At 38.9% G+C, this 21,247-nt stretch overlaps 1 protein-coding gene across 5 annotated transcripts in view; it reads right to left on the bottom strand.

Annotated features, from left to right (window-relative positions):
• The window catches only part of AKAP7 (A-kinase anchoring protein 7), a 92,446-nt gene that overhangs the window by 3,258 nt on the left and 67,941 nt on the right, over nucleotides 1-21,247 (bottom strand). The window lies entirely within an intron of this gene.

Below are 21,247 nucleotides of genomic sequence, written 5' to 3'. Positions count from 1 at the left end.
CTTTTCTGGAGTTAGCATTCTGCAACCAGTAATAAAAGGCTGCTTAGTCACACACATCTGGTGAAAGAGATACTATTGTATGCTCTCAGCACAAAGCTCTGTACTGTTCGATTACCTAAATTTCCTCTTTTTCATATATGTACATTTATTTAAGTTTGCTAGAGCATATAGATTATAGTTATAAAAGACTTAGTCTTCCCAGTGGATTGCACAACTTGGGAGTGATTTCACTGATAAAACATAATTCATATGGGGATTTGAGGGGGAGAGGTAAACAAAACTCTTCATTTTCAGAGGCAGCACCTTTATTAGCTGTTAATATGAGCATCCTGCTCTGGAACAGCGAGACAGGCCAAACTCTTCCAGTTCTGGGCCTCCACAGCACCGTTACTGTGGGGAAGGAAAACTGCACTCTCCAGCTGAAGAGTCATCAGACTAGACCTGGGTAAAGCATTTCATTACATTTTGGAAAAACTTTGGGAAAGTATTCTAAAAAAAAAAAAAAATTTTAAAAAAGGCAGCTATGGGAATAGTTTTGGTTAAAACAAAATTAAAAAAAAAAAAAGAGAAAACATTAAAGGCAGGTTCAGCATTTCCAAGAAGAAATATTTTAAGTTAATATGTGAGTCTGACCAAGGCACAGGCACTATTCCCAAAACCACTCAAACAGCTACATACTCCACGTTCTCTGGCCCACTGCTTACCATGGGTTTAAGTCTATTCTTCAATTTATTAGAGGAGGGACTTAATTCAGGCTCTTATCTCTCAGGAGACCTAAGATATATATGAGCAGCATCTCTTCCCAGCTTTTATGAATTGATCCCACATGCTCTTTTGAATGCAGCCCTTTGATTCCAAATTTCCTTTGCTTTTATTAAAGATGCTCGACAAAATGTTCTGGATGTCCCAGTCTATTTATTCACTAGAAAAAAAAATAACACCATGGTTTCCAGTTGGAGAGTTTCTTATTTTTCAGAATTGCTGGTGAATCACAGAAATTGTTACTCATGCAGCTCTAATGATCTGTCCACGCAAATCTGAACAAAATCAATGGGAAATACGGTGCTCAGCCACTCTGACACTTGACCCTGTACTACTTAATATGCAGAATATGACTAATCAGTCACAGAGGCCTCCAGATACCACAAAACAGTAGTGATTATATTTACCCAGAATGTAATTTTACTTGTAGTACATTATGTATTATTCTTACAGTCTAAAAAAGCATAGAGCTCTTCTCTCATAAATATTTTCTGCAAAACAGTTCTTATTTACATATATATGTATAAAATCCATATATCTACTATTGCATTTAAAACTTCAAAGTAAGTAGACAGCTCACTGTGTAAGAAATTTCTCAAGCATGAAAAAAGTCAGACTACTTAAAATAAGCCTTTTAAAAGTACAGTTTATATAGCTACAGAATAATGGTTTGGGGTTTTTTTGTTATTTGTTTTTAATGTTTTGAGACATTCATGGCTCACCAACAGTCTGGAGTCGAGTCTGTAATACCTCTTAAGTAAGCTCTGCATTCCCACTGGGAAGAACATACATGGGATCTGACTGACATGTGAATGCAAGGGCATGCACATCCCTCTAAGAAGAGCGCCCTTGGATTTATCCGTCCGGCCACCTTGGTGGATGGGTGCATGGGGCTATACGATTCACTCATCATCCATTTATATTCTCAGACTCCCTAAATAGCAGTTGTGTGAGTGTCTGTACAATGCTGAGGTTCATTGGCAAGGTAGTTGAATACTGTTGTATCATTCCTATTCATGACTGTTGATAAAAAGAAATAGGTCATGTAATAATAACGGGTATTGATCATCTATATTTACTTGAACATTTAACACACTTATGTCCTGTTTATATATCTCTCTCTCCATACTGCATCTGCTGCTTGCCTGCTTCTTAGATGTATACGATTCCTTTGCAGCAGGCAAATGCTTCTTTGTGTCTTACGTTATAGGAATTATCAGAGTATCAGTAAAAAGCCACCATAGATATGAATGTTTTAGATTTAAAGGGAGGTTTAAAAATTCAGAATTGCTTTGTTTGTGAACTCCGTTCTGAAAAGGGAACAGATATACCACGTGCACTGTATTTGCATCTATGCTGTGCCTCTCGGTATGGACTGTGCCACCTACTTTATTTCTGTGCCTGTGAATAAAATCTTCCACTGCCTTCTGCGTGTGGCTCAGAATAAAAAAAAAAACAAACCAAAAACAAAAACAAAAACCACTTTCATTTTGTTTATCCCAGAATTCTCTTCTGTAATTTTCAAAAGATGAAAACAAATTCATACTCTGTGAAATGTATCTCAATGCATCCATGATAAGCAGTGCTTTTTATTACTGAAACTGAAGCATACCTATTGTCCTGAAATGACCACCATTTTTTAAAAAGGGAACTATCAACTGCACAGAATTATTCAAAAGATCCTACAGCATGCTGCTAGCAGTTATGGACATGAACCAGATCCCTGCAACCAAATCCAAGTTTGGATTCCTATTCACTGCTGTATCTCTCTACTGGACTAGGTATACTCTCCAAGTCTACACGCCCTTACACTTTACAAGACTGTGAGCTGGGTTTTGAAATACTGCATTGGAACAAATCAGATTTCATGCTCCTGGTACAGCATTTTCATGGTCCTGACAGCCTGTTTTAGAGTCCACGTGGGTATCTCAGATTTGGAGAGAAGCAGAACAGTTACTTGAATCCCTCTCCTGTTTATACTAATAGTCCTTTTTCTGGAGAGAGATTTAATTGAAGGAACCAACAGTGGATCCCTTCTACAGAAAAAGCCAGTTTTACGACCTTTTACCAGTTACACTCCAAGACAACGTTCTGCAATCCTTGCCTCACGGCCACAACACAACGGGTTTTGTTTTTCCTTCCAACAACCTTTCATCACAACAAAATGATGCCAACATGGGGCAAATTATAAAGGAGACCCTTGGTATTTTGAATAGGTGACTGAGACCAGCTGGGAAGTCCATACTCTGGCAGCAGAGGTTACAGTCTGCACCCTTGGGGAGGACCGTGGTAACAGACATGCCTCCGTCCACCCTTTGGTTCATCAGTTTTCTAATACTGTTTTCACAAAATCTAGAAACAAAAAAGCCACGAGGGACTCAGGCAATCTTTTAAAAGCTAATCATTAAGAAATTCCTTCTGAACGCTGGAAAGCTTCACTTTTCTACTTACACTGTGCCTCTGACTGACACCAAGATGATGAGCCAAGTCACTGTTGCAAACACACAAAGCTTTCACCACAAGACTCCCTTTCTGTGATGACTCCTCAGTGGCTCCAACTCATAATAATCCCTCACTATAAGATAATTGCTCATTACCCCCTCCGTACAGGGGCAAAAAACTTTGCTGGCGTGCAGGACTGGAAGGAAGGAGACAACTACCCTAACTATTGGCAGGCTAAGAAACCTTCAGAAGATGACTATCAATTATTTCTGCATAGGGTGGGGTTAGAGAAAACAAAGGCCAATAAAACAAATGCCTGACAGATTTCAGCGTGTGAATTCATACAGTTTGCGATGTCAGTGGTTGTGCCTTTATCATGGTTCACTACCTCTGTGTTGTCAGGAAAAGACCTAAGAGTGAAGACATCATTTATACTCACAACGCCCAGGCAGATGTAGACTATTGCAAAGCTGCCATGCCCATCTGCAGCCTGTGGAAACATCTAGTTTTTGCTACACTAGACCTTTGTGTCTGCAGAATCTGATTCAAAATTAAATTAAATCTCATTGACTTCCATGGGAATTGGATGAGGTTCCCACACCTACATACTGAACTGCAACGTCTTATGCATCAGACCTATGTGCTGAACATTTTCTTTACTGAGGACTTTCAGATACATTTGGTAGGCCATATATAAACAGAACTATAGCATTAGATAAATACCATCCGCCCTTGCCCTGCAAAGACAGTGAGTCCACAGTCCATAATAAATTGAGTAACAAGCTGTAACCGGCCACCAGACCATATGCTTCCCACCCTTGCAACAGACTGTGAATGAGCCAGCACATTCAAGATCATGGTTTTGAAGTAATGAACACAAACATGAGCATGTGCCCATATCTAATCAGCACAATAAGCATAGACAGGAAAGTCACAACTCTGAACATTTCCTCGTTAATTAGGAAGGACTTCCATGAAATGTCTCTTGAGTGGTCACTTAAGGAATTGGCACAAATAAGGCACTGAGAGGAAGGGTGAAATTATAATCTCATTATGACATGATGGTGATGACATTTGTGTTGCTGGATGTTCCCACCTGATGTTAAGCAGCGTGTGTAGTTTAGCTCTCCTCTTGGAAGTCTAACAAACTTCTTCAGTTTTACATATGCTGCTCTGTCAATACAGGACTGCCTAACAAGGCAATACAGGCAATTCCAATCTGTCCTTTGTGCTGAATACATGGGTTTCTAGTTTGCTGGAAATATTTTTTTATTTGATTTGGCCCACCATGGAATAAACCCAAGAAAAATAGGAATTTCTAGTGAAGAGGAAATTAAGGGTGTTACAGCTATTCAGGGAAAATGGTGCTCTTGCCAGTTTCAGTGATGACAGCAGAAATACCTGCAGCTCCCTTCAAGCTGGAGGCTTGGCAAACGTGGCAAAAGTTTGTTTTGCTTCAGACAAAATCCTTTGAAGCTCAGTGATCTAAAACTTCTGACCACCTCTAACTATAAGTGGAGAAACAGGATATGCTCTGCTAAACCTGCTCTTCCTTCTAGGAGCACTCAAGGATACAATGCCACAGGCACGAGCCTTCAAAAAAAAAAACAAAAAGTAACTAAGACTCTACTCCTGGCAGTTCTGTTAAATATCTTGGCTTTATTTTCCTATTAAAAGAGACCTCCTGACAGAGAAATTTCCTTACTCCCTTAATGTAGTTTAACACTTAAACTTAATGCTTTAAAAGAAGTCTAGCGTAACAGGAAACAAAGATAACAATGTCTGAAGGAAAGAAGATGGCTTAAACCACTGTGAGTTTTACTCGATTCTCTACCTGAGTATCGGTGAGAAAAAACAGCCCAAGTCACAAAAGTGGCTTTACATAACCACAGGAACATCCACTGTGCACGCTGATAGTGGAAGAACAAAAACATCCAGGCAGATTGCGATAGCAAACATGCAGGCAGAATTATTCACCCCCCTTCCCCATGCACAGTGCTGCCTGGTGCTAGCAGCTCAAGGGAAAGGGTGAACAGGAGCCGCCTGGGCCAGCAGGGCTAGCGGGGAGAGCAGGGGAGTTCCTCCTCCCTCCAGGACGCAGCCAAGGGGGAGCCTCCTGCTGTTTTCAGAGCCAGAGAGAGAGACCAGGCTTCCCAGGGAAAAACTGAATTCTAGAACACGTCAGACCAGGCAGTCCCTCATCTTCAATGGCCCTCCAAAAATAATACTGAGAATGTAACGCACTATGGGAGACAGCATAGGTTGCTCGCCCATCAACCTTGATCGTCAGTGACCACAGACAGAGCTGAATGGTCTTGAAGGCAGAAAATCACTCTGCCAGGTCACTAAGCTGAGGAGGGTGTATGCCCAAGAAATGCAGCAGCTAACCAAAATAGGATATACACAGATTTTAATTGCCAAAGTCCAAATGTGTTGCCAAATCCTAAAAGTCCCTGCTTATGGACCAGTCAACTGTGAAAAATCAAATGTTTACTCACAAGTGTGATGAGGGAAGCAATTTAATTTACATTCACCTTTTGTTACTGTTTCCTATCCTTCTTATATTCTCTGTGAACTTCAATTTCATTTCTTTAGGATTCATCTGTTACTATGCAGCTTCCAATGGAACACTATTTTGGCTGAGACTTCTTCATGCTACTATCAAGTTGACTAAAAAAAGCAGCTCTTTTTGGATTAAGACAGGTGTTAAACGAGTGTTAATAAGTGAATCTTAACAAGCTGATCCTGCCTTGTTGCTCTTCCTGAGCTCAGAAAAAGACTATACAAACTCATGCTATCAAATAGTCTCTCACATAGTACATATCTTTCCTTAGGTAAAGCCATTTTGAATATATTTGTAAATTATGGAGAGAAAAGTCAAATTTTAATAACATGCATTTTCATTTAATTATTTTAACTGCAGTAACATGAGTTGTGAAACACAGCTGCATACTGCTTGAACTGTAAAAGGAAGATGAAATCTTGTCCAGAAAAGATTAAGATGTAAGTATAACTGCAATTCAAGAGGATGTCCACCAGTGTCCATAAAATACTGTAATAAGGTGCAATTTTTATGGAAAAATGTAATTTACAAGGTGTTTTTAACATCTTTGTAGTCACACTTAATTAGACCCTAAATCTAATGGAAGAAGGTTGGAGGCGCCTCTTTTGGTAGGAGCATTTTACATAGGATTGAACTGCTAGTGTAACTACATGCTAAGGTTGCCAAAATAGATGGGTCTAATCCCTTTCTCCCAGGATCTTGCATAAAGGAACTGAACCCACTTCATCAGCTTCTTGGGCAAACCATGAAGTTACGTATTTTTGAACATAAGAGTAGTATTGTTGCTGTCTTTCATTTCATGGATCAAGTCCACAGAATCTGACCAAATTTGTTAATAGCTTTGGGAAAACTAACATAACACCCTTAAGTCAATTTGAATGTCTTAAAAACAAAACAAAACAAAACAAAACAAACAACAAACCATTAAGTACTTATCATGGCATTTCCTATCTTAATCCCCTTTACCTATTATATATCTTGCCTTAAGCAATGTATTTAGCATTATTCTTTCTTCCCTCCCTTTTGTTTGCCACATAATCTCCACTTTAAATGTGTTTTTTTTAAAGCTGGAGTTTGACATAAGTTTTCACTCTGATTTTGTGAGATATAGCTGTATAAATGTTCACTGCTCTACCACATATAGGTTTATGAAAGGTTTGTAAATATGAAATTTATTTTTGACACTTGGAAAGATTAGTTCATAAAAGTTTAGACCTCTCTTGAAATGCTATGGCTCTGAACTCATAAAACTACTGCTCAGGATCTTCTTCAAGACAAGCTCTTCCTCAACTTCAATCTCTCTCTAAAAGCCCAAATATACTCTCTTGCAAGAACAGTGAATCTTGATGTCCAAAGAAAAATATTCAGGTAAGATAAGCAACAAATTCAGACATGTGTTTGGTTATAATAAATTGCTCTGTGTCATGGGGTTTTTGGTCACCTCAGCCATATGAAATCAGAGTAGCTGTAGTTAAAGAGTTAAGGACACTGAAGGTATGACTACAGTTCACTTAATCTAATTCACAGGAATCTAAAAATTGTTGCAGGAGCATAGCGTAAAGAGAGAACAGTTAATGAAATCTGTCGATGAAAAAAACTGAAACATCACTGCGTCATAAAACTAAATTTAATGCAATCAATCCTTCACATAAAATAAGCAGACTTTATAATCTAGGACAAGAAAAAAAAAGAAACAATAAGAATACTAGAGGACACCACTCTTTTTTTCCAGCCTATTTTCTTTAGGAATAGTGCATATATCTTAAGTTGACGAACAGCACCTAGTAATCAAAATTAACATATTCTTGAGTCTGCTTCACCATTAGAAATCAAGAATAATTGAGTCCTGATTATTTGTTTAAACCAGTGGGCCTTACTTTCACATCCTTCCTACGCTAAATATCAAATAGTTGTAAAAGCATTTTCTTTGTGAAACAACATAAAACTCCTTAGGAACATAACCAACATTTCCCTACCTAATAGCAACACATGATTCCCTACAGCTCTTACATTGCACTCGAGCAAAATAACAACTCCGTCTCTCTCTTCCTCCATATTTCTACTTCCTCAAACTCAGTGAGTCAAAGACTATTCTAGCAGCACTTCAACAAAATAAATCCAGAAAAATACATCTGCTATGCCAAAACCTGAACTAATCCTCACAACTTTTAGCAACTTACACTCTGTACCATAACGGATTGCTTATTACCATGCCTTAAAATTGATGGTTCTCTTTTCACCCCTTTTTCCATTCACAAATTTTGTTATCTCTTACCTACACAGTATTCACAATTCCCTCCCTTCCTCTTCAGCATCCTAATAATTCTAATTCTGTCCCATTAACATCAATGGAGAACTGCTTATTTATGCCAGCTAGTCTTCTGGTCCTTTATTTCTATCAGGCTAAACAGTTCTAATCTGGAGTTCCATCTTTGTTTCTTCATCCCCTCTTATTTTAAAGTAATACTTTTCTCAGTCTTTCTCCAACTCAGAGTAAAGGAATAAAGGTTGGATATTTATGCCAAAACCAGTTTTTGCATTTCTCTTCACTACATTCAGAACCAACTGTGAAATCAAAAGCAGGTATTTTTTCTTCACTCCAGCTAAACAGCAATGCATTTTTTTTCCATAGTTCCCTTTGCCTTTATGTTTTCCACATAGAAAAGTTATCTCGCTTCTATGTTTGGCTACAGGGGCCAAGAAAAGTTCATTAATGATGAGGAGAAGGAAGGAGATGGGCAATGGTTTCCCTTAAGAGCAAAGTGTATCATTCACAATTTTGAGATTTCCCAAGATGGGTAAACACATACGATAGTTGCATGGCACAATGTAATGTGATTTTAACTTCAAGAATGCAGGTACAGCTATACATCAGAGGGTTATGCGCTGTTACCACGTGGGGCACCAGAAGCAGTAACCTAGAGGATTTGAGAATTAGCCTGTCCTTACAGCCTGGGTGCAGCACCATGTTGACCTAGCTATTCTGCTGCTCATGTAGGAGCTTATACTTGGACACATCTTACCACATAACGTGTTTTTATCCAAAGTCAAATCCTGTAATCTCTTCTTATTTTACACCTTCTGTAGAGATTATGGCTAAAAAAGGATCAAGGGAATGAAATTCTTCTTTCAAAGCAAAATGATGCACTGCATTTGAAATGGAGTTAATATTATTATTCACTTGTGCTGAAGCAGGCATTACGGGCAATGCCTCCATGATCTGGGCTGTGTTATGCCAAGCCCTCTGTCCTTATTACACCCAGCCCTCCTTCCAAATGTTTCAGGCTAATTATAACAGAGAAGACACACAATGTGTGAACAGGGCACACAGGTGGGATCAACAGAAAGTAACATTTATTTCATTAAATCAGAGGATCAACAGTGTTTCAAAACATGCAAACACTACCCCAAATTTCATTTTAACAAGAGAAAGGTAATCCCAGACTTTAGGAGGGCGTTCAGTCACTAGAACTCGCCTTAGTCACAGGTTATATTCTGTAGAACTACAAGAATAAACTTTTCATTTTGTGCTGGAAAAACCTCTCACATTCTATTAATGATGTGTATGTGAAAAGTAACAGGGGAGCTGAGAGAAGAGAGGAAGAAAGGAAAACCTTTTTGATTGCATTAGGCTATACTGGATGGTAATGGATTTTTAAAACAGCAAAAAATGTTACTCATTTGCTGATTCTCCACAGCCACAGGAAGTGCTGCAGAAAACATGCCTGATACTTAATATGTTTTTGTTCAATCCTTGTGCTTTGTACTAAAGTGGAAAATTGAATAAAATGCCATTTAAAAAATTATCGCTATGATGTGAAACAGAACAAGTAACACAATAATAGACCATGGCATAAGACATCTCTCCTCTTAGCAAAAGGATACAACTTCTCTAGTGAGAGCAAATGAATTAGCCATGCCTGAGGATTTTAACTCACAGGGAATCCAGCAAGTGCCCAGATGAAGTTCACCTGAGACTGGCAGATATTCAAAGGCATTAAGTCATCAGCAGAAAAGGTAAAGTTAATCGTGGATTTTGAGATTTTTGGGGATTGGCATCCAGGGGAGATATCTAATAAGGAGTGAGTTTTCTCTACACCAATTTAGGACAGCAATTCCTAAGGTTCATGAGAGTTACAGGCAGGCTCAGGAGCCTGACAAAAGTTCAGCTGTGTATGCTAACATCAGAATTACAAGTCTAAAAGCACCAACTATTGTAAAAGTTTGGCAGTGCCAAATCTATCACTGGTACAGTGCACTTTTAGCAATTTAAGGCCCAAGGACTTAGTCTGTAGTCAAATGTTTATCAGTGGATGGCATCTAAATTTTAAACAATGTTTGTGGCTTCCAATCCATTTTTCTTCTGTTAAGGCAGGCTAATTTCCTAGCCCTTTCTCCATGCTAACTTCCATAGCATATACGACCCTTCTCCTATACCCCAAATTCCTCTAAATCTCTGTCTCTTCTGTCAATTCTACAGTTCAAGCTTATGGAAACAGAATCAGTCAAATTTTAGGAACAGCAAAAATTATTAGGTATGAAACATTACTAAACCAGCAATAATCAGCTGCTGAACAAGGTGCCAGTATGCCTTACTACAATACTTTTCAAGATATCTTATTTTCCACTTTGCCTATAATAATTCCAGAAATAATAACAGACTGGTGTCATCTAAAGGACAACCCCTCACTGGACCAAGGACCTTTGTTTGCCTTGCTTTCTTTGTTTGTCTGCATTCATCTGAAAATCTTGGTCACAACATTGCAAAAAGTAGAGACTCTCTGCAGTCAGTATCTGTCACTGACAGGAAGCTTCCCCTGAAATATATACAAAATGTTCTCTCTTGCTCTTATTTCGCATGATGCAATAGCAGTAATCCCATGCTATATTAACAGTTGCTTAATCATGTTAACCAGTTCCTCCTCTTGCCTTCTGGATTTGTAGCTTTTTTCCAAAACCAGCTAGTTCCTACTCTCAGAGCACATGGGCTGTCCCCAAGTTGGAGCTCCACAGTTCCCCAGGCATTTTCTGGAAGTGCAGCCTGGGCTCCTACTTTGTGTTCGGAGCATTATCTTCTTTTGAAAACGTAACTCTTCCTCCAAACTTCCTCCTCCTCTGCTCCATGATCGTGCCTCTTGAGCTTCTAGGACAAAAGTTACACTGATCTTTCCAGTGCAGATTTAGCTAGCACTGCATGCATGCCATTTCTGCTAAAAAGTTGTAGGTCTGGTGGCACATTACCTTGCTGGAGGGGAAAAAGAGATAGGGTTTGGGGTTTTTTTTTCCTTCCCAGAGGTGAACCTTTTCCATAGACAAAACCTGTTTCCCCACCTTTTTCAAAGAGGACTGAGTACAGCCTCCTGATCATTCCAAGTCAGTATAGAAATGTCAAATTTGACAGTCTGATTATTTGTCCAGATTTTGGTTTCTAGACACCTTTAATGAAACAAAAGAACTTATTTTCTCTTTCTTAATTTTATGGTATCTTTAAGAGAGGCTGTGCAGACCAATTTTATAATTTTTTTTAATTTTTATGGTTTCTGGAATAAAGGTTAAAACATGCCTGCCTGCCTGCCTCCAGGAACACCACTCTCCATTAGAAAACAAAGCACTCAGCTAGCATTAAGCATCACAAATAAGACAGTACATCAGGTTAGGAAGAAGTAGACAACTACCACATCTTGGTTGTATAACACTTTCCCACTCCCGAGTGTAGCTATTCTATTTCTGTAATAGATGTTTTTTCCATATGTTACAATTTCTACATTGTGAGTGGCTCCACTCTAAACTCACAGGGATTAGGTTACAGTAGGACTTGTTATACAGCAATACAATAGGTCAAAGCAAATGAGTATCTAAATTGAGGTAGCTGTTCATATATAGTAACAGAGAATGGTATTTCATATTTCGCATGTCACACTTCTTATTTGGCTGTAATATGGATTTGCTCACACATCACTTTTGAGCAGAGAGGAAAATTCAACTTAGATTCTATGTTGAAATTAGACAAAACGCCTGTCCTCACAGTAACATGAAAAGTATCCCTGAAACCCAGTGTTTCATTCAGAGGTACCTGGCTATGTTTACACAGGTGAGCTCCACAATGCCAGTACTTGTTCTTTGGCTACGAGGCCAATTAGCACAGAGCAGCTCAGGTCCATCCTATCCAGCTCCCCTAGCCTCTGAAATGGCATGGCTGCATCTAAACTGCCTGCTGGGACTGGACTTGGGTTGGTGCTAACTCCTCACCAGTGCCCAGGAGTTGCTGCAGAAGGTGCCCTTTTGCCAGGGCCAGACCTATGCCAGGGTCACAGCATGGGCAAGGCAGTCCCAGCGCCCAGGAGCATCCCCAGACACCCCTTCGTGCAGTACACAGGAGTCCAAGACACGTAGAGTGGTCTGCAGAGCCAGGGTGGGTCTGTAGGTAGCAAAGCTGAGAAGTACCTCGAGCCAAATTCCACATTCATGAAACAGTTACTACTGTGGATCTCTACTGGCAGAGATTTTGACTCGTAACTCCAAAGCAGCCCAGCACAAATGAAAACAGAAATATGAACAAAGAACAGTTTCAGAGAGTAATGCAGTAGTAGCTACAGTAACATGTTTCAGAGGACAGGATTTGGCTCGTGACTCCAGTAAAGCTGTGGGAGCAACACAATTTCCATTTCCTCTTCCACTACAATGAAATCCTACTGCTGCAGCGCTGATTTAATCTCCAGAAGTAAGGAAATGGAAAGGTAAGATTCAGAACTCTAAATATTTAGACTTTCCAATGCTTTCTACTTTTCAGGGTTTTCAGAGCAGGTCTTACAGCACTTCAGAAAACCATGCTGCTCCTTCTACTGTTTGGTGAGTAACAAGAGGCACAATTTGTATCGTGAGTTGAGAGGCACTGTGCCAGAGTATACATAAAATTCAGTAAACTGTGAAAAGAGTATATAATAATGAATATGAATATGAGAAACGGTACTAAGGGGGTTTCCATTATACAGAATAAGGTATTTGGATGTTGCTTACTTGGAATATAGGGCAGCTTTTAATACTATCTGATAGCAACAGCCTGTAATTTACCTTTTGGAAATCAATAAAAACATAATGTTGTACCTTTGCCTTATTCAATAGCATGCTAGGGTAAAGCAAGCAGAGTTCCTCTGAGAACCTAGTCTTCCTTTTGCTGTGGCAATGATGTTACTAAGATAATCTTTAAATATCTTAACAGCTTAAAAGACAGAATCTGTCATATCTAGGTGTATATGGGGTGGATACAAAACATATTGTCCACTAATGAGCAATAATGTTTAACTTGCATACTTATAAAAGTATGAGAAATCTAATACAACACTTCCTCTTCTGAAGTGGAGCATCTGCATACAGGAAAATCAGTGAAGTTACACTCTTCAGTTCACCCAAGACATGTTTATGTATGTTTACTTTGTCTTTTGCCCTTTATTCTCCCTTTCAAACCCAAAAGGATATGGGATAGCAGCAGACACACTGCTTAAGCAAACCAGTGTAAATGCAGAAAATTTAAAAGTTATCTTATTTTCCTTCAGGCTCACTCTTGCTTTAAGAAATCATGGTGGACGTCTCCTGCAAGAGCCAGGGAAGCAGACTACCAGCCTGATTTTTAATGCCCAGGGCTGCAAGAACAGTATTTTACCCGGGCTCCTTCCCTTGCTATGTACGTACTTACAAAGAGGATTCCAGATGGAGTTGGCAATTTGTTGGCTTGCCATCTGAACCAATCTCTCTGATATTATTTATAGAAGGTCTGCTTTTAAATGGGCTAGCTGATATTCTCATCCATCTCACTGCAGCCCTTGACTCCGGGGACTGCCAGAGGACTGTCACAGCCATGACACTTGGCAGGCCAGGTCCTCGGTTGGTATAAATCAGCACTATTCTTGCTTACTGCTGCTAAGGGTTTCACTTGACATTTTCACTACTGCTTGATTCATGCCCCAGATAATCTGACTCACTTTCATGGTTTTACTTGCATGTTTAGCAAAAATCCTGAAACACTGTTACTTTGCTTCTAATTGAATATTCTAACTGAAGTGTCCTTTTAGACAGCTTCCAAGCACTGCAGTACTAAATGGTATATTATTGAAATTAGCATTTTTAATGAATATAACCGTTATTAAAATTCCCAGTTCAGTTACTGTACATTGGAATTTTTTCTGAGATTTTCTCACTACCAGAAAAGTATACTTTTTATTATACAGAAATAAATTCATGAACAAAAGCAACATGTATTCTTATTTATGTTATGTTGCAAATTGATAGACAACAGCTAACTGTCAATTATTTCCCCTTTACAAAAGATGAAAAGCTATTACCCATTACAGTATATTTAAAAAGAGTTATTCATTTCTACTCCAGTTTTTGTTCCAACTTTATGCTAGGGATTTACAAAACAAACTAATTGCATTTGAAAGATTTGGCCCCATGAGAAATGGTATTCACCATTCTTTGGTCTTCACTACTGTTTGGTTTTTTGAACCAAGAAGCAGCACAATTTGGAATATTCAATGCAATTTTCAGCTGTAATCTGCCACCGCAGCTGGTGGCCCACAGAAATGCCCAGGGCTATTTGAATGCTATTGCAGCAGAACTCACTCATACTCCAAAACATCGTAAAGCTTCCTTTTTCCTAGACTGCCATACGGAGTGTTTTGCATATATTCTGGGGCCTTTTCCCCCCCCTAACAGGGTAAGGAAATGACCTATGGTGGATGGAATTTAAACTGATATCTATATAACCTAAGAAATACAGGGCTCAATTCTGTATCTACTGAAGCTTCCTGTCTCCCCAAACATTCACCAATCAATTTAATTGAAAGAGCATCAGTGTGCTCAGTAAGGAGATCAAGAAAATACTACTTTTCCTTTGGAATCTGCTCTTTTATTCATGCAGTTCCTTGAATGAAGTACCTTCTGGAAACAATTAATAAAATGCCTGGCTAATGTCACGGTTAAAAAGTTCTCCACATAAGCAAGTTTCCAGTGCATTACTTCTCCACGTGGACTGCCTGACCTTGTAGCAAAGCGTACTAAAAAGTTACTTGGCCATAAATTTTAAAATAGAGAGCAAAAGCAAGAAAACAAATGACAGAAATAATGCACTGCATCAACGTGCAGTAAAATAAATATTTTAAGGAAGGTCCCTCTCCTTGACAGAGGATTATTTTTTTCTTTCCTTTACAGTGCTATACATATAATACCAGCAATACTGCATGGTACTGATCATCATCTCTTAGTGTGTTTTATTTCCACTCAGAAAGAATTGCATAACCATAGTACAACTAGCAGTGCATTTTTCACAACCCCCTCAACCAGCAGCCTCTGCTAGTCTGACAAGCGTGCTGACTAGTTCCAGCAGTGGTGACCTTTGTATGGGCTCGCTGAGATCACAGGCTCAGTTCCCATAATCTGCAAAGAAGCCTTCAGCTGTAAACAAAACAATTTTAATGTTGTCTCTCATCTTTGCTCAATGAAAAAACCCATAACAGAGTTATCCACTGCAGTACTAACATGACTGAACAGTGAAGAATCTGCTCTGGTATAATTAAATAATAATTTTACCTAAAAATCCACAAATGGCTCATACAATGCCCTTCACCGCAGAAATGAGGTGTAAACTTGCATCAGTTGTTTCATTTTCTTCCATAGCTCTTAACATTCCCACACTGGCATTTACTAACTATCTCCTCGTCAATAAACTAATTTCTCGAATTCTCAGAGAACTACGGTTTTGCAGGCCAGAAGAGGATGGGGAAGCATACAAATATGAAGATAACCTTTTGTGAAATATAAGCATGATAAACACCACAGAACCTTGGAAGTTAGCCAACCAATGAGAAGTACACCACTTTATCCTGCGGGACAGCAGCCATATGAGGCAATACAACCAGGAGGGATGGCAAAAGGGAGCTACATAGTCCATACACCTCTCAGAGATTTGCCCTTCCAACTATTCTTGCTGCAGTTCCTGAAAAGCATTGGACTACAACCAGGCAGGTCCTCCTTGTTTTCTCCATCTGAGTCCAGGGTAGGTACGGAGACTCCATTTCACTGCCCTGAGAATGCTGAACTTAGCGGGAAGGCTGACCCATCTGATGTCTACATGATTTAATGTTTGATCCACAAGTATCAGTGGATCAATCTGCACAGAAACAGACCTTATTACTTTAGACACAGTAAAATCCCTTTCATTGCACCAAGGGAGTAGTACAGTTTTACTTTATCTCAATATAAATGTTACTAATAGACTCTGTTGAGAAAGACACCATAATCAACCTATTCTGGTCAATGTCCTGTCCCCCCACACTGCTAATCCTTTCCATGTACAAGGAAAGCTTCAGCTCCTTGCCACCCCAGCATCCTCTGCCGGCAGCAGGAAGCCCGCATCACCACGTATGCGTATGTTCACAAGGTATTAAGGCTGCTCAGCACCTTGCAAGACTGAGCCCGTGTATTTATGAAGCAACAGATATTCTTTAGTAGATCCAGTCATACAGTGGAAGAAGTTATTGTGGCTAGATGATGCTTAGCATCATCTGCCCCAGGGTTTTTGGGGATTCCTTAATTCACTTCAAGCAAAATAAGCCAGGTTAGTCAGCCAACGATGGAGAAGTGTTTAACCTCACTGGGGTAATTTTGTCTTGAAGGAGTGCTCACACAACCTGCTCTGCTATGGACCAGGGTACACAGCATACATCACCACTGCATGGTGTACATGACTGGGGATGGTGGCAGCAATGACTACATGGGATCAGCAACCTCTTCTGTAAGCACTTTTGAATCTAGAAGAGGATGGGATTTTATGGCTGTAGAGCCATTATTGTTTTGCTTATCTAACAAGTGCCAGCATAGTAACTTTGTTTCTATCAACATTTACCTGTAACAAGTGAGGTTAGTTAGTACTGTGTATGATTACATATTTCTTGCTAGAACTCACTATGAAGGAAGGCAGCTTGTAGCAACCCACCACGAAGTGCAGTCAGAGTTACCAAAAGCGTGGCCAGTTTTCACCTTGATAGTCTTATCAGGGAGGCAGGCATGCCAAAGATCACACAGCTCCCACATAAGGGGTAAAGAGGACTGTGATCATAGTGATGGTGAAAGCAAAAGACAAGAGTTATCTTATGCCCCCTCTGCCAGTCATTTAAATGGATATAAAAGATTATATATCATTCTCTCTCTCCCAATGTTTTTGGGATCTAACACAGTTGCAGAGGTACTGACGGTAAAGTAACAGTAGCGTGCGAACAGAGGATGGCATACTTGGCCTCAATATGGAAAATAAATGCAATTTCAACAATATAGGAAGAATCTATGCAAATACTTCTGCAAAATATTATGTGTCATCTGATAGCTGCAAAGGTCCTTATTTTTTCCACCTGTGCGAAGTGATGCTTTCATCAATCACGCTGACCATAAGATGGACATTAAGCTATTTACCCTTGAATACTTAAGTTAATGGACAGCCTCGATACAACAGACAGGAACAAACTGCCCACAGAAATATCCAGGAGCGAAGTTTTAAGAGGGTCTTAACCATCAGCGCAGGCATTTTCTGCAACCAACCCCTGGTAGCATCAGTGGAAGACAGAAAACAACCAATATATTGCAGTAACAGCAGGCTGCACTCGGAGACCTAGGCAGTTCTCATCTTGCTACAGTCACAAATGACGGGAGGTTGGTTCTCTGCTGACACACTTCTTGAAAAGTGATCATTAAGTTTATTAAAGTTCCAACTCCATCAACATGGAGTCAATTTCAGCAACCTCATCTCCATTTCAAAGTTTCCCATCAGGGCCTTCTGAACTTTTTAATTACTCCTTTTCGTTCTCATCTTCTCTTAGTGCGATCAAGAAGAAATGTTGGTACCTGTCCCATCATGAAACTAGTCACCTGTACCAATTAGCTAGTCCTGGTCTTCTGCTTGCTACAACTGAAATGAAGTGGAATCTATTCTTAATTCTTCAAGTCCTTTCATACAAACAGGTTTGGTTAAGGGCTTTGCTCAAGTTTCTCAGTGTACAGTAGTTATGGATCACTGTGATCCAAGGTACTCCCAAATAAGGCCTTCAGCCCCACTTATGTCTTAATTTCATGCATAAGTGCATGTTACATAAAGATTAGACTTTTAACCAAATTTACAATTTTCACTATTTTAGAACAGATTACCTGCACAAATTACCAGGTTACAAATTAACCTGGACATTTGTTGATTATGAACCAAAGAACTCCTTGTCTTTACTCATGTTTCCTTTCAGGAAAAAGCAGTTCTGCCATATCTCTAAATAAATTATATAATAAACACTGCTGCTTTTCCCCCCCATCAGTAACATAACATAATAGCAAGAAAATCACATTTGACTTGATTCATCTCCAGAATTTCTAGTTGCAGTTTATTTTACACAAAACATCCTGCCAGGAAGGTGGAAGGGAGCCTAACATCTGCAGTCTATTCTGTGCTTCAAAATTCCCTATACCCAAATAAAAACTAGTACAAAAATTAAAGTCAATAAGCTAATTTCATTTCTTTCCATGGGTCATATATGCTGATCGGATTTAAATTTGGATTTACATATGCTTGTATTAAACATAGGGGGAGGAAAAAAAAATTGAATTTCACTTTTCAATTGAAAGTCAAATGCCACCCAATATGACTATAGATCAGACACTGGAGGAAATTCAGCAATATGTGTTCATACCATGTAGGACTATTTTCTAAAACCAGTTATCAAAAAAACCCCAAAACCAAAACAAAAATGTAGAGACATTTTAATTTCAAGGAGGATTGCTTAAGGCATATGGATACATCTTAACATCATTTTAAAAACTGCCCAATTTCACAGTCACCATTATTTTTATTCTCTTTACTTCAAGATGACTATATTTCTCCATTTTTTGAGGCCACAAATAGGCATTCACTGCTGAAAGCCTTTTTAAAATCTCTTTCCTCCTATTTAAAAGCCTGTTCTTCTATCATCCCCTCTGGAATACCTTGCAATGAAGTTGAACTTAACAGTTCATCTAAACCCCCTATTTTCTCCCCCAGATTTTCCTTAAATCTCTCCTTTCTCTTTGTCTTCACTGGTATGTACAATTCTTCCAGCAGTCTAGCCTTATTACTGAGGGATTATTTTTGACAGCCAATGTCAGTACCAAGAATGGACATACAAGTAGAGACACGATAGTCTTGGCTGTCATCAGGTCTTGGTTAGGCTTACTGCCTTGGTCATCAAACCTAACGTTCTTCGTTGCAGGAGGAGAAAGGCTTGTGTAACTTTCAACTTTGACATGGTAAGTATTGAACATTTAGTTTTGGTTGGGACCACTAAATTTTCTTTCTTTTCTTCCAATAGAGAATGGAAGCAATGTTAGCAACCTAATCACGGGCACTCTGAAGTTCTATGAAGGAAAAAGACAGCACCTCGTTGTTATTCAAAATGTCCTTTCAAGGAATGCACCTTTCCTTCAAACTATTTGTTTTTTCATCCACATCATGCACCTCTTTGTCTGTGTATATCTTGTGTGTATGAGTGAACGTATGCGTAGGAGTGAAGAAACAACATTACAGAGGGAGATTGGCCAGACAGGAAAGAAAATAAGCACTGGAGAATGGAGTGTATATAGGACTCGCCAAGCTCAGCTGACAAGTGTGTGTTTTCACATTTAGGGAAGAAGAAGGGAAAAGGATAGTGTCTTTATAGTACAAGAGCAGGTATCACTTTGAGCAACTAAGAGTTAAAACCTCACAAAACAGAAGTGAAAAGGGCACACAACCTGCGGGACAGGGAGCTACCAGTACTGGAAACTAGTTAGACAGCCTGGCAAATTTACAAGGGCTGTTTAACAATGGGGATTGATTTACTATTTGTGGTAGGCAAACCTGTCCTGTCTCTCATGACAGAAAGCCAGACAATGCATCTTTTATGTGGCTATAGTACAAATGCAGAATAATTCATGATAACTTATAACAAACGGCAAATTTGACCAAGTCATTGATTTGCAAATGTAACTTTCAGGATTTTCAAAATCTGTTTAAGACCTAAATAAAACAGTTGCATTTCATCCATTGAACTTCCCTTTACCCTCAAAAACCAATCCCTAGTTTGATACAGTTGGGCAATTTTTGGTCGGGCCCAAAATAGCAAGATCTGTACTGAATGTCACTGGCCTGGCTGTGTGTTGGAGCTTGCCTGCTTGCCTGGTTCCTGTGCACAGGGTACATAGCCCCAGGTCCTGTGTTCATTTACTTATTTCCACAACTATTTGCATATGTTACATTCAATATGCACCATAAGTAATAGTGTATAGTAGCTATCAAACAACAAATTACCTGCTTAACCTCATTAAATCAAAACATGTAAGAGTGCTCACATTGCTATGCTCCGCCCTCTCAAGTTGTGAATCACATCTTTTAGAATGCAAAAAAGTTTCATGTTCTATTTTGATGTGACCAGCCTTATTTCACATCAGTAATTGTGTGACATGGGAATTTTGTATACATTCAATATTTCACAGCCTTTTTTAACAATTTCTGGCCAGTACAACAAAGACTCTAATTTTTGGTTTCCTATCAGGTAGCAAATGGGCTAACATATATACAGCTAAAATGAAGTGTAACAGTGCTCATTTTGTAAAATGCTTTCTTCTACGCCACATTAAAAAGTGTCATGCTATGAAGTTAAAATAAACAAAAAAACAACTTTAGACCAGAAATAAGCTTCTAATGAGATCATTTCAAAAAGCAGTTAAAGATCATTTGAGATAATTTCCAAAATGAAAAAGCAGTTATTTAGCATTGACATAAGCAAATCCATACAAGGTCTAACTCCAGGGTTACCATACAGGGAATTCCTTTAGGATCTCAGAAATATGAAGAATTAATTGTTAGACTATACACTAGTCTTTTTTTGGAATATACACTCTTTCAAAAGCCCCTCCTCAAACATAGCAAGCCAAATTTTGAAACCCCCATCAACTTCACTGGAATTTAACATTGCTGAATGAGAGAAGAAATAAAGTTGGGTTTTTTGTTTTGTGGATTTTTTAAAATAAACAGATTCCCACCCTAAGACTTTTAATTTAGAAAAAAGTCTTCATAAATTTTATCAAAATTTATGTAACATCTAAAACTATTCTTTCCATTCACGAGCATAACTTCCTTCAAATTTATAGGAACCTGAGGGATCTCTTGCACAAGATCAGGATAATAATATCAATATGGTTTCATTTTATGTACCCAAAAGCAAAACAAAAACTACTTAAGCCACTGGTTATTTAAAAAGGGTTGTCTGGTAAAGGACTCGGCATAGGATGCAGAGACGAATATACATAAAGGCAGCATTTGCAGATGCCAAATCAGGTGTCTGCATCCCTGTAGAAAGCACCCCAGCCTTAGAGTAGTTACATGACCATTCACCGAGACAACTGAAAGAACAGATTGTGAAGGTCCCAAATGCC

The sequence above is a fragment of the Mycteria americana genome, chromosome 3 (genome assembly GCF_035582795.1).
Source record: "Mycteria americana isolate JAX WOST 10 ecotype Jacksonville Zoo and Gardens chromosome 3, USCA_MyAme_1.0, whole genome shotgun sequence".
Lineage (NCBI taxonomy): Eukaryota > Metazoa > Chordata > Aves > Ciconiiformes > Ciconiidae > Mycteria > Mycteria americana.
The sequence above is the reverse complement of the archived record's forward strand: the minus strand, read 5'-3'. Positions and strand labels throughout refer to the sequence as shown.